The sequence below is a fragment of the Heterocephalus glaber genome, unplaced genomic scaffold (assembly GCF_053883595.1).
Source record: "Heterocephalus glaber isolate CG9 unplaced genomic scaffold, H.glaber_assembly_v1.0 deba00001451, whole genome shotgun sequence".
NCBI lineage: Eukaryota > Metazoa > Chordata > Mammalia > Rodentia > Bathyergidae > Heterocephalus > Heterocephalus glaber.
Window position 1 is genome coordinate 5904086 of NW_028258301.1, and position 13366 is coordinate 5917451.

Genomic DNA, 13366 nt, shown 5'->3' on the forward strand with positions numbered 1-13366 from the left:
GGAGGTGAGGTAGGAGAATTGTTGCAAGTTCAAGGGCAGCCTGGGCTGCATAGTGAGTTCAAGGACACCCTGAACTACAAAACAAGACCCTGTCTCAAAAAAAAAAAAAAAAATCTCTTAATCCAAAATTTTGTTGACAAATGGTTTAAGAACTTTGAACTCCATATTGGCTCACAAAGAAGGCTCAGAACAACTTGAAGCCCAAAATGGCTTACATAATTCTAGATGGTACTGAAACCCTATCCCCATCCTAGAATAAAGGTGGCTATCTAAATAGAAAGGTAAAAGAACAAAGCAAACAAAAGAATACAAATGCAAACCAAAACAAATAAGAACTCCAGAACAATGCCTGGAAATTTTTTTCTACCTCAGAATCTCTTCTCACACCAATCAGTGCTCCAAAATAATCTGCAGTAGGTTCAAATGGCTACAAATGTTGACGGCTCTTGCTTCACCCTAAATGGCTCTGATGACCAGTCAGTGGCCCCAAATGACCTACAATAGGTCCAAAATCCCTCAAACAGTGAAAGTCCTTACCTCACCCAAATGGTACCACTAAATGACCTAAGAGAAGGTCCAATTTGTGGAGACAGTAGATCCCTGAAATGCACTTTCCAGAAGAAAAGCAGGCAGAACTTGTCAGCTCCCTAAACACCCTTTCTTTGTTTGTTTTACCAACAAAAGCATTTGAAAGCACCTGATGCCATGAACAGGAAAGGAAGGAGATTTCTGGGTGCAAAAGTTTCCCTGGCAGTCGTTCTGGCTCCGCCCCTGCCGAACGTCGTCCAGGGTCGCCCTGGAAACGCATTCTGCAGGAACTGGCAGACACCAATGAGAAGGAAACGAGTGCCACCAACTGGCCAAACAGGAGAAAGCAGCGCAGGGTTTAAACCTGAGCCAGGCTAGCTCCTCCCGGCGTGCTGCGGAAGAACGGCTGTTGATCTCTGGTGGGGTTCGCGACGGGGCTTTCCTGGGGCTCCCTTGTTCAAGTTCTGCCCGGTGGAGAGGAAGCCATGGCGCTCCGTGTCACCAGGAACACGAAAATTAACGCTGAAAATAAGGCCACGATCAGTATGGCAGGCGCAAAGCGTGTGCCGGCGGCCTCTGCTGCAGCCTCCAAGCCGGGTCTGAGGCCAAGAACAACTCTCGGAGATATCAGTAACAAAGTCAGTGAGCAGCTGCAAGCCAGAGTGCCTCTGCAAAAGGAAGCAAAATCTTCAGCGACTGGAAAAGTTATTGCTAAAAACCTACAGAAACCTCTGGAAAAGATGCCTGTATGTGTGCCAGAGCCAGAGCCAGAACCTGAGCCTGTTAAGGAAGAAAAACTTCCTCCTGAACCTATTTTGGTTGATACTCCCTCTCCAACCCTGATGGAGACATCTGGATGTGCCCCTGCAGAAGAATATCTGTATCAGGCATTCTCTGATGTCGTTCTTGCAGTGAATGATGTGGATGCAGAAGATGGAGCAGATCCAAACCTTTGTAGTGAATATGTGAAAGATGTCTATGCTTATCTCAAACAACTTGAGGAAGAGCGGTCAGTCAGACCAAAATACCTACCAGGTTGTTTCCAGAAACATGAGAGCCATCCTAATTGACTGGCTAGCACAGGTTCAGATGAAATTCAGGTTGCTTCAGGAGACCATGCACATGACTGTTTCCATTATTGATCGGTTCATGCAGAATAATTGTATGCCCAAGAAGATGCTGCAGCTGGTTGGAGTCACTGCCATGTTCATTGCAAGCAAATATGAAGAAATGTACCCTCCAGAAATTGGTGACTTTGCTTATGTGACTAACAATACTTACACTAAGCACCAGATCAGACAAATGGAAATGAAGATTCTAAGAATGTTAACCTATGGCCTGGGTCACCCACTACCCCTGTACTTTCTTCGTAGAGCATCTAAGATTGGAGAGGTTGATGTTGAGCAACATACTTTGGCCAAATACATGATGGAACTGTCTGTGTTGCACTATGATATGGTGCACTTTCCTCCTCAAATTGCAACAGGAGCTTTTTGCTTAGCATGGAAAATTCTTGATAATGGTGAATGGACCCCAACTCTGCAGCACTACCTATCATATACTGAAGAATCCCTTCTTTCCATAATGCAGCACCTGGCTAAGAATATAGTCGTGGTGAATCATGGGCTTGTGAAGCACATGACTATCAAGAACAAGTATGCCACATCAAAGCATCCTAAGATCAGCACTCTAGCACAGCTCAATTGAGCATTAGTTGAAGATTTGGCCAAGTCTATGGCAAAGGTGTAACTTGTAAGCTTGAGTACTCTATCTGCAAATAAAATTGGCACCATGTGCCACCTGTACATACTACACTGCATTTACATACTTTTTAAATAAAGATGTGGCCCTTTTTACTTTGCATACCTTAACTGGTTTGAATGTGGTTAGTTCCTACTCTAGGGTAACCTAAACACTGACTTTAAAGGATGATGGGAATATGCTTAAAAACTGCTTTTAGTTTACCAGGGATCCAACTAACGTGTATAATTATTGCCTGTATGTTTGTATTCTTGGCTCTTCTTTTAAGTTCCTGGATTTTAATGTAAGGTAGTGAAGATGATACCTCAAGCTGTTCCTTCTGTACAGCCTACTGCATGTAAGCTGCCACAGCATCTGAAAGGGTCTCCTGCCTCTATCTAGTTTAAGGTAAAAGTCTGCCATTTCATCCCTAGTCCTCCCTCCATTCTTCTGTTTCTTCTGATGGCTGCTGTCCTAATTCTAAATAAATTAAATCAACCATTTCTCCAGCTATCAACTTTAGTATTTTAAAAACATTTTCACTTTGAAAAATAAGAACTTTTAATTTATATTTGAAGCATAGTTTTTATTAAGAAAATAAAACAGATTGCTCAAAACAAAAACAAAAAAAAATGTTTCCCTGGCAGCTGCTGGAGTGTCCTGGAGTCCTAACCATGGGCTCAGCTGGCCAGGAGCAGTCAGTTCCTTTTCCCAAGGACCCATTGGGATGCATGCCTCTCAGGAGCTGGACTCAACTCTTGTCTGGCTATGCCAAAACTGTTATAGGCCACTTAAATTTATATGCTTGGGTTCGTTTTGCTTACCACTGACCAAATAAAAGGAGGAATTTGATAAAAAGGAAAAAAAATTATTCAAAGCTAGCTCTGAAAAGATAGAGGGACCCATTTGCCTTAAATCACCATCTCTAAGAGTATCATTTGTAATACCAAAATAACAGCAACAACTCCAATACTCATTGACAGGAAAATGGAAAAATAAATTGCAATATATTTACAATATATTTATATATATCAACCACACTGAGTGAAGTATAGCACATACAATGACATGAATCTTGGTAACAGCGGCACCACTGAGCTAAATCCCCAGCCCTGATATATATTTTTAATCAAATAAATTACAAATATAAATTTTAGGATGGTGTTTACCTGGGGATGGGGAAAGAGGATCAATACTTAAATGTAAATTATTATTATTTGTTGGATTGGATGGGATGGGGAGGGGAGAGAGAGAGAGAGATCCATGAAAGGACCAATGAAAACAATGTCAAGAGTGCAACTACAGATAAACCAGTTCTGTACAAACTGTCAATTTAAAAGAGGGGAAAGAGGAGGAAGTCACCTAAGCAACCTGGGAGTTATCAGGGAAAGCTTTCTGGAAACAAGTACACCTAAATTGATCATGGAATCACACCTAAGATTTACCCAGGTCAAGGAAGCATAGAGACTTTTCAGGAAAAATTAACCTGGAAAGACTAAATGCCATAAAATGTGAATCTACAGGTTGCTCAAGATAACTACTGGGCTGAGTGGGAAGTAGGTCATAAGTAGAAACAGGACCAAGTAAGCCCTGAGCCACCTCCAACAGCCTTAACCATACAATGGAGCCTCGGAAAGTGACTGATTCAAAATGATACTGCATGATGGATCTGACAGATAGATTCCAGGCTCTTGTGTATGATGAGCAAAGAATTGTAAGTGTGCATCCAATGGTAAAAGAAAAAGCAACTACATTTATTGAAGATGATGGGAAGACTCAGGGCAGGTATGTGCCAACAAAAAGGTGGCACAAACAGAAAAGTGGCAATAGGACCACGGGGGGGGGGGGGGCGGAGCACACATAGATAAGGATTTTGAAATTTAAAAGATAGGAAAGGAAAAATTATGAGAAATGGAAAAAATGGAAACAAAGTCTTTGTAAATAGGGAAAGGGGGGGTGAAGGGAGGGCAGGGAATGGGGAAAAAATAAAAACCAAGATGCATCATGTAAAGGTACAAGATCCCAATGAGAAATGTAAATGTATTATATACCTACAATGCACTAATAAAAGAATTTAAGGGAAAAAAAAAAGAAATTTAAAAGATGTGCACCCTGGCCCAGCCACCCCTCACTGGGTCTCTAGATAAGATTGGTTGATGAGATTCCCCTAGATAAGGAATGATAGACAGGGTGCTGAGTCATCTCGGGGAATTCCAATACACATGCCTGTCCCAGAATCTACGCTGATTAAATGACATGCATGAGGAGCAGTCCATATGCATGAACCTTTAACAAGGTTCCAGTGGGGAAAAGATTACTGAAGGCCAGGCCATGAGATTTAACCTGCATGTGTTCTGGTCTGGAGCTTTAGAGATTTCCTAGGTCTTTGTTGTTTTTATATTTTGCTTCTCTTAGAACAATGGAAGGAGGATTGGCCCTGGGATGTGGCTCAAATTCAGGTGGATGGAGGGAGAATGGTGTCCCAAATGTGCTACTGTAATAAAAACCTACCTGTTCCCTAGATTTGAAGCCTCTCCCAGATTGTCTGGCCTAGCCAGATTCATCAAAGCACCTAAGGGATCTAAACAGAGGGGGAGCTAGTGCATATTCCCAAATCATCTTTTACCAGAACTCAAGGCCTCAGCCTTTGACTATACAAGGGATGATGCTGGGCTTGTTGATTCTTTGCTGGTCCTGAGATCTGAAATTGGAATGCAGGTTGGCATCGAGGGGTGGAAATGGAGACTTACGTGTCAGCACGGTGGACAGCGCTCCGGCTTCCCTTTTTGATCCTCAAGATGTGGGCAGAGCTTCATTTAAACCCTAAGATTTTCTTTCTTTTTTTTTTTTTTTTTTAAAGGAAGCAGGAGCTCTGTCCATAGTGCTAATGTGTAAGTCTCCAGTGGAGGAGCCCTGGGACAGGGAATTCCAGATCAGGAGATCATTGGCTCTCATCTAGTTTAATATAATGATCTCATCCTTGCTCTTGCTTCTTCTATGGCCCTCCTGCCTATAGGCTTGCCCTAGCTTAACCCATTTTATTTTCTCAGTGCTGCCACAGCAATCATTCTAAACCACGAACTTGATTGTGATTTTGTCTCTAGAAACTCTTCTGTAGTGTCCCTAGCCTGGCATTCAAGGCCCTTCATGGCCTCCCTTCCCTTTATTTCCAACATAGTTGGCAGCCTCTGTCCTTGCATACCTTTGCCTGTGACAAAGCTTTCTTTCCCTTCTATTTCTCAGATTTTCCCTCCCCCACACCCAGGCTCCTAAGCTGAGGATAGGAAAGCCTGGGAACTCTTGTCCTTTTATTTTCACTCATCCCACTATCGATCTAACCTAGTCCAGTGTATATAAATATATTTTAATCTCAATTTCTGCCCTGAACTTCTGAGTCATATTTGATAGATATGTTTGTATGTCCAATAGACATCTCAAACTTTACACCTCTGTAACAAAATATTTGATCTATTCTTCCCAAAATGACTCCTCCCACCATCTCCTCCAACTCAATTTGTCTTCCAGTTCTTTGGACCTTAACTTCTTTCTTTTGTTCTTTCTTTCTTCCTTCCTTCCTTTCTTTCACATCTCCTATCCAATCATCAGCAAGGTCTGTCAGTTCTACCTTCAAAATGTATTTATAAGCCAACCAATTTGCACCACCTCCACCTTGATCTAAATCACCATCATCTCTGTACTGCTGCATAACCTCTAAATTGATTTCCCAGCTTCTGCCCTTGCCCCTTTGATTCTATTCTGAATATGGCAACGAGGATGATCCTGTTAAAACACTAAGAGAGATCATATAATTCCTCCTAGCACTCTTTATTGGCTCCCTAATTTAGAGTAAAAGCCATAATCTTTACAAGAGCCTGCAGGGCCCCAAATTATTTGACTTTCCACTACATGTCTGACCTTATCTTAGCTCAGTGGTTTTGCCACCTGCTGCGGAAGCCCAAGGACCCAAGTTCGATCCCTGGTACCAAAAAAAAAAAAGAAAGAAAATAGTTTGTGGTTTCCTTTACTTGGGTCTCTCAGCAACATGTTGCACTTTCCATGCACAGGTTTTACAAGTAATTCCTGAAACTTATCCTTAAATATTCCGCGTTTTATATTATTGTAAGTTATATTATTTTTAAGTTTTATTTTCCAATTATCAGAAATTGTTAGGAACTAATATGTAAAAACACAGGTGATTTTTACAAAGTGAGCTTTTATCCTGTGATTCTGCTAAATTATTATTAGTCCTAATAACTTTTTTGTAGATTTCTTAATAGCCTTTGCATCACCTGTAAATCAAAATGGCTTTACTTCTGCATATTTCGTGCTATGGTCCTTGTTTTTGTTTCTTGTTTTGTTTTTGACTATGTCACTGATGTCACTGATGATGGCATTGGTACAAAACTGAGCAGAAGTGGCAAAAGCATCCTTGCCTTATTCCTAATCTTAGATAAAATGTTTAATTTCTCAGAATTGTGTGATATTTAGTTCCAGGTTTTCACAGATGCTGTTTATCACATTAAGGAAGTTTCTTTCCTCAATTGTGAGGGCTATCAAATGCCTTTTTTTGCACATACTGTAATGATCATCCTATTTTCCTCCCTTATTCTACATTGTGAATTATATTGATTCTCAAATGTTAAACCAATATTTCATTTCTGGAAGGAACCCCACTTGATTATGATATGTCCTTCTTATATTTATTTGGTTTTGATTTGCTAATACTTGTCAAATACTTTTACACCTTTTTTTCAAAAAGAACAGGATCTATAGTTTTCTTACTTTATAATATCTTTGACTGGTTTTAGTATTAGTATAACACTAGCCTCAAAAAATAAATTGGAGGGAGGGGATTTAGCTCAGTGGTTCCACTGCCTGCCTCACAAGCTCAAGGTCCTGAGTTCAATCCCTGATACCTAAAAATATATATATATCTAAAAATAATAAGTTGGAAAATTTTCTCCTCCCATATTTTTTAAATAAGTTTACATTAGATTTTTATATTATTATTATTATATTTAACAGAATTTACAAGTGAAGTTATATAGGCCTTTTTTATATTTATGAGGGGCAGATTGTAATTACATGCACTAGTTTATTTAATAAATATAAGGCTAGTCAGGTCATCAATGTTTTTCTTCAGTAAGCTTTGGCAGTTAGCATTTCTCAAGGAATTTGTCCATTTCATCTAAGTTGTCAAATTTATTGGCACACAGTTTATTAAAAATATTATTTATTTTCCTTTTCATATCCGAAAGAATATACAGTAATGTTCTCTGTTCTTCCCATATTGATACAGTTTTCTCAGAATTGGTCTAGCTAGAAATGCTCCATTCTTTCATGTAGATCCAAATTTCCAGTTGCTATTATTTTACTACAGCCTGAAGAATTTCTTTTAAAGTCTTAACAGTGCGGAATGATTGACATAAATTCCTAAGCTTTTATTTAAAATAAAACTGGAAGTGTCTTTTTCTAGTCTTCATTTTTGAGTATTTTCACTGGACACAGAATTCAAGTTTGACTTTTTTTCTTTTATCTCTTTAAAGATACTCTTCCAATGTCTTTTGGTCTAATGAGAAGTCAGTGATGAATTTCATCTCTATTCCCTTATAATACATGTCTATCTTTTTGTCACTTTAATATTTTCTCTTTATCATTGCTTTTGTTTTTTTGTTTGATACCGGGAATGGAACTCAGGACTTTGAGCTTGCCAGCCAGGCATGGCACCACTGAGCTAAATCCGCAGCCCTTTGTTTGTTTCTTTGCTTTTCTTTCTCTTTTGGTACATTAGTTATTCTGGGCTTTAGTATAGTTTTCAATGTGTTTATCCTACTTAGGATTTGTTATACTTCTTCTGGGCTATTGTTTATATTCTTTAAGTTTGGGAAATTTTTAGCTACTATTTTTTCAAAAATGTTTGCCATTGGGCTGGGGATTTACCTCAGTGCTTCCATAGCCTGCCTTGCAAGCACAAGATCCCAAGTTTAATCCCTGGTACCAAAAAAAAACCAATTGCCCTTGCCTTAATACCTCAGTTAGTTATACATACATTACACCATTTGATAGTATCCTACAGGTACTGAAGCTCTTTTTTTTTTCTTCTTTCTGTGCCACACTTTAGATAATCTCTATTACTATGTTTTCAAGTTCACTGATCTCTTCCTCTTTAGTTCCTAATCTTCTGGTAAGCTGCACACTACATATTTTAGTTCAGCTACTAAACTATTAAACTCTAGAAGTTTTATATGTTAACTTACACTTATTTCCTCATTTGGTTCACATTTTATTTATATTTCTTAATGTAATTTAGAATAGCTACTTCAAAATCTGTGTCTGCTGATTCCATTGTTTCTCTCCTTTTCTTGGTCTATTCCTATGGAGTGCCTTTTCTCCTGTTTATAGATTATATTTTCTGTCTTCTTTATATATCAAATCATTTTATTTTGGACATTGGACACTGAGAATGTCCCATTGTTGATAGTTTGAATTGTTGTCTCCTTCCTTTGAAGAATGTTGTTTTGTTTGTGTAGGCAGTGATGTTACATTATAAGAAAATAACACAAGCCCAAGTTTAAGAATAAAATAAAACTTACACATCTGCTTGATAACGATAAGCACCTGCCTTCACAGGCACATGCACATGTAGGTAGGTTGAAATACTAGTATTTGTACTTGCTGTTTTACTCACCATGTTGCACAAGTGCATGCAGTGTCTGAGACACTTGGGTTCTGATTCAACTATAAGGGGTGGGCAGAAGAGGAAGACTTAGCACTGCACTGTGCTCTACCCTACATGTTGTCATTACACAGTCTGTGCTCAGTCACCATGAATAGTACTGAAAAATATCACAAAAAACACATAGTAATGTTTAAAGTTTCTATGGTCCTGTGGGCCCACATTACTAGCTGTTCAGGGCCTCATGCAGCCTGTTGGTCATGCGTTGGAAATGTCTGCCCTAGAGCCTTTACTCAAAAGCTAGTTTAACTTTTCTACCATGATCCTTTGGGGGGTCTCTACGGAATGATCCAGGCAGGTGTTTAGTAAGCTCTCCTGATCCAGTTGAAACTTGAGTGTCTCCCAGCTGTCTGAACTAAGGAAATTGTCAGCTTATAGCTTCCCAGTAGTTATTATTACTGGTTTACACTCACAGAGTTTTACCATATACATGCGTAACTTAGTAGACAAAGACTCAAGGGTGACCCTATACAGGTTTCCAGAGCTCTTTTTCTGAGTAGTTCCTTATGTCTAGTATTCTTCTCTGCAAATCCTAGTGGCTTAGCTTTTCCAAATCTTCAACACAAAAAGACCTTTATGTTCTATTAGGTTTCCCCTCTCTACTCAGCCAGACAATGTCTTTAGGCAGAAAGTGTGAATGATCATAAGAACATTTTGTTTGTTTTCTTTCCTTCGGGGATCACAGTCCTGTGGGAATTGCTGCCCCATGTCTAAATAGTTGTTTTTTATACATGTCATTTTCTAGTTATTTATGCAAAGCAGAATATCCAGTTCTAGTTAATCATGTCCAGAAATTGAATTTCCTTTTTTTAGGTTTTTATTCAAATATTACCTTAACAGTTGCAATCATCCCAACAATACTCTCTGCCCTCTCTCCTGCTTCTTTTTTCTCCTTAACATTCATCTTCTATAACTATATGTATTCGTTTGTCTTATTTATTGTTGCCCTTCATAAGAATATGAATGCTTATGTATGCTTCATGCAGGTGGGGATTTTTGTGTAATTTTTTCTCTTTTGCAGCTCCAGCACAAAGATCAGACCTTGGAATACCTTAAGTGCTGAATAAATATATGATGAGTGAATAAATTAATGAGTGCATGAATAAGTGAAAGATCAACACTATTGGAAAACTTTTCACCATGCCAACCCTGTCTTTTCTGCATCTTGTATCATGGTATTGATCACATAAAAATCTCTCTCTTTCTCTATCTCTCTGTCTCTTTCTGTCTGTCACACACATACACACACACACACACACCACGAGCCTTTAAGCAATAGAAATATGATTTTGTCTATCCATGGAAGCCCAACACAGAGCTGGACATAGGAAAGTTACTTGTGTGAATGGGAATTGGCCTCATTTGAGAAGCACTGTTCTCCAGACACCAGCAGAGGACAGCACAAGCCTAAGGTCTCTTAATGCCAGTCTTAGTGAGGAGAGGCTGGTACCACAGGAAGCTGGAAATGCCTTAGAGGCAAGGTCAGTGCTGTTCTCAGAAGAGAATTCAGGAGGGCCCAGTTAGGCTTTCTTAGGATCCTTCACATAGCTTTACTGACAACGTGTCCCGCCGTTCACTCAGTCATCTAGGGACACCCAAGCTTGACGAAGTAGCACACAAGTGAGCACACACACACACACACACACACACACACACACACACACGCCTCCCAGTGAGAAGAGCCCTCCTTTTTGTTCCACTCTCTTTCTCTTCAGCCTGTGCTACGTTCCCAGGTTCAAACAGGATTTCTCAAAGGTCTGTTTCCTGGCCTCCTGGCCCACTAGTGCTCTTCCCAATTTCCTTGAAAATGTCCTTAATGTCTACCATTTAAACTTAATCCTTACCACTGGCACTACCAGGAGGTGAACATTATTCCAATTTACAGATGAGGAAACAGACTCAAAGAGGAAAAAGGAACTTGCAAGACTAGAGAGTAGAGAGGCTGAGACTCTGCCCCAGTACTGCCAGCCCAAGGCTCCTTCCATGGCTCTTTGCAGCCTCCTCTGCAGCCCATGCCCCAGGCAAAGAGGCAGTACTGCTGGCCATGGCATGTGGACTGGATGCCATTGTACAGCTTCTTTCCTCCCAAGATTATTATTCTCATCCTAAAATAAACCTAGTTGCTCCAGGGTTGCTTTTCCCCCCACTGTAAATTTTGTATGGCATTTACCCTTAGGTTGTGGAAGTAGGCATTGCCTGCTTCCTTGGAGCTCTACAAGCAGAGCCTGATTATCAATGGTGTACTCAAGGGCAGCATATAGGACCCCACAAACAAGTAGGGGCTTACTTGGGACAGGACGGATGGAAGGATGGATGGTGGATGAGATCACCAAAATGAAGAACCTTGAAAACCCTTAGAGTTTCACAGAGTCCAATGATTCAGTTCAGCAAACAGCAAATGGGCATCCCCCTACCTCTGTTATGGATACGAAAGATACAGTTTATAGATGGGGAAACTGAGGCTATTACTAACCAAATGCACAAAAGCTTGTGGCAATTCAGAAGAGGCAGTGCTTGGAATAGGAGAATCTGGGCAGAGAGGTCCTCACACCTGCCTACAATAATGCTGGGAACAAGTTATTGTTTCTGGATGCTTCGGATCCACAAGAACAGACACCATTGTTTAGCTTGCTGCTTGGTCCCCTTCCTACCACCTGATCCTTCCCACCACCTGATCCTTCCCCTTCCTATTGTCCTTAGGCCCCTCATTAAGGCACAGGATGCACCTGCAGACACAGCCACAAAAAGACAGGAAGGGTCTGAGGGAAGTCAATGAGGCCATCCCAGGAAAGCTGAGAAGCTTCAGCTGGTGGTCCCTCTTCCACACCAGCTGCAGACAAAGGCACCAGGCAGTGGGCTCTGCCAACACGGCACTGGACACCAGTTGCAAAAAAGTCAGGCTGCAGAGGTGGACACATCCATGTTCAAGCCCCACATCTGGCATGGATTTACTGTGTGTCCCTGAGCAGGCTTCTATCAATCTCTGAGCATCAATTTCCTTCTTGGTTAGAGCAAGAAGACGTTTCCCTATTAAAGATTAACTTACTGGAGTGAACATTAAAACAAAAATACCTGATACCTAAATATTTTTAAATGTTTATTTCTGTTCCTTCCTCCTACTTCAACCATAGCAAAACATCAAGGAAGAGAATGCCAAAGAAGGAACTTGTAGCCGTGGAAGCATGCTTTCTATTAGGTAATTGGAGATGTATTCCCACAACTGAGGAGTCATCAAACTACATTGTAAGCCTACAATAAATCATACTTAATAATTTATAGTCATATTAATAGAACATCTGGCATTTATTGAGCACTTACTGTGTGTCAGGCACATTACTTCTTCACAATTACTCTGTGCACTAGGTACTATCAAGGCTCAGTGCAGGTGTGCAGAGTACCCCTCTCAGAAGGGGGCTCTACCCTTGGGGTTTAGTGTTCTGTGGTAACCACACTGGAATTCATAACATGGTACAGTACCTTTGCGCTTTTGTTCTGTATGTGAAGTCTGACAGAACATGGAGCAGCATACACTGAGGATTGAGACCCTCCACTCACACATAGTCCTGCCTCTTGTCACCTCTCACCTCCCCTCCCTGACATGGGTTCTCAGCTGCCTGTCCCCTCCTCCCCTACCCAGGCCCTATGCCCTAGCCAATCCCCCCAATTCCATGGGGCCTGAATGCAAGCACAGGGAGAGGTAGGGAAGCTGTGTATGCCAAGTCATTGGACAGAGTCCTACACCCCTGCAGCAGTCTGCATACACCTTGCATCACCTGACCCAAGGGAATACAACAGTAAGTAGTGAACAATAAACAGCATGGGAAACTCATAATAGCTAAATCTTAGAAGCAGCCTATATGTCCATCAACAGATGAATGGATGAAGAAAATACACAATGGAGTGCTACTCTGCCACACAGAAAGAAAACAATCATTTGTAGGACAGTGGATGCACCTTGGGATCATAATCTTAAGTGAAATAAATCAGACACAAACTTAAACATCACATAGTTTCTCTTAAGTGAAAAACTCAAAATATAAATAAGTTAAAGACCAAAATAAAAGATAGATAATAGGAAACAAGGAGATAAATCTTTTTGCAAATGGAAAGGGGGCCAAGAGATTAAGGGGAGGGAAAGAGAATGAAAAAAATTAAGATGTGTTATGTACATGTACCAACTCCCCATGATGAATGTCATCATTGTGTACCGCAAAAGTACTGATAAAAATTTTTTTAAAAAAACAACATATGTTGCCAAAAGTTGCAGAAGAAAGGAAAGAAGCTTTTTTCCCACTTTTTAAACAAGAAGTCCTGCATTTTCATTTTCATTGGCCCCCATAAATTATATAGCCAGTCCTGGTA

The 13366-nt window shown here is 40.4% G+C and overlaps 1 pseudogene; it reads left to right on the forward strand.

The window, feature by feature from the left end:
* The first annotated feature begins 844 nt into the window (after positions 1 to 844).
* Positions 845 to 2391, forward strand: LOC101725552 (G2/mitotic-specific cyclin-B1 pseudogene; annotated as a pseudogene).
* Positions 2392 to 13366: the final 10975 nt, after the last annotated feature.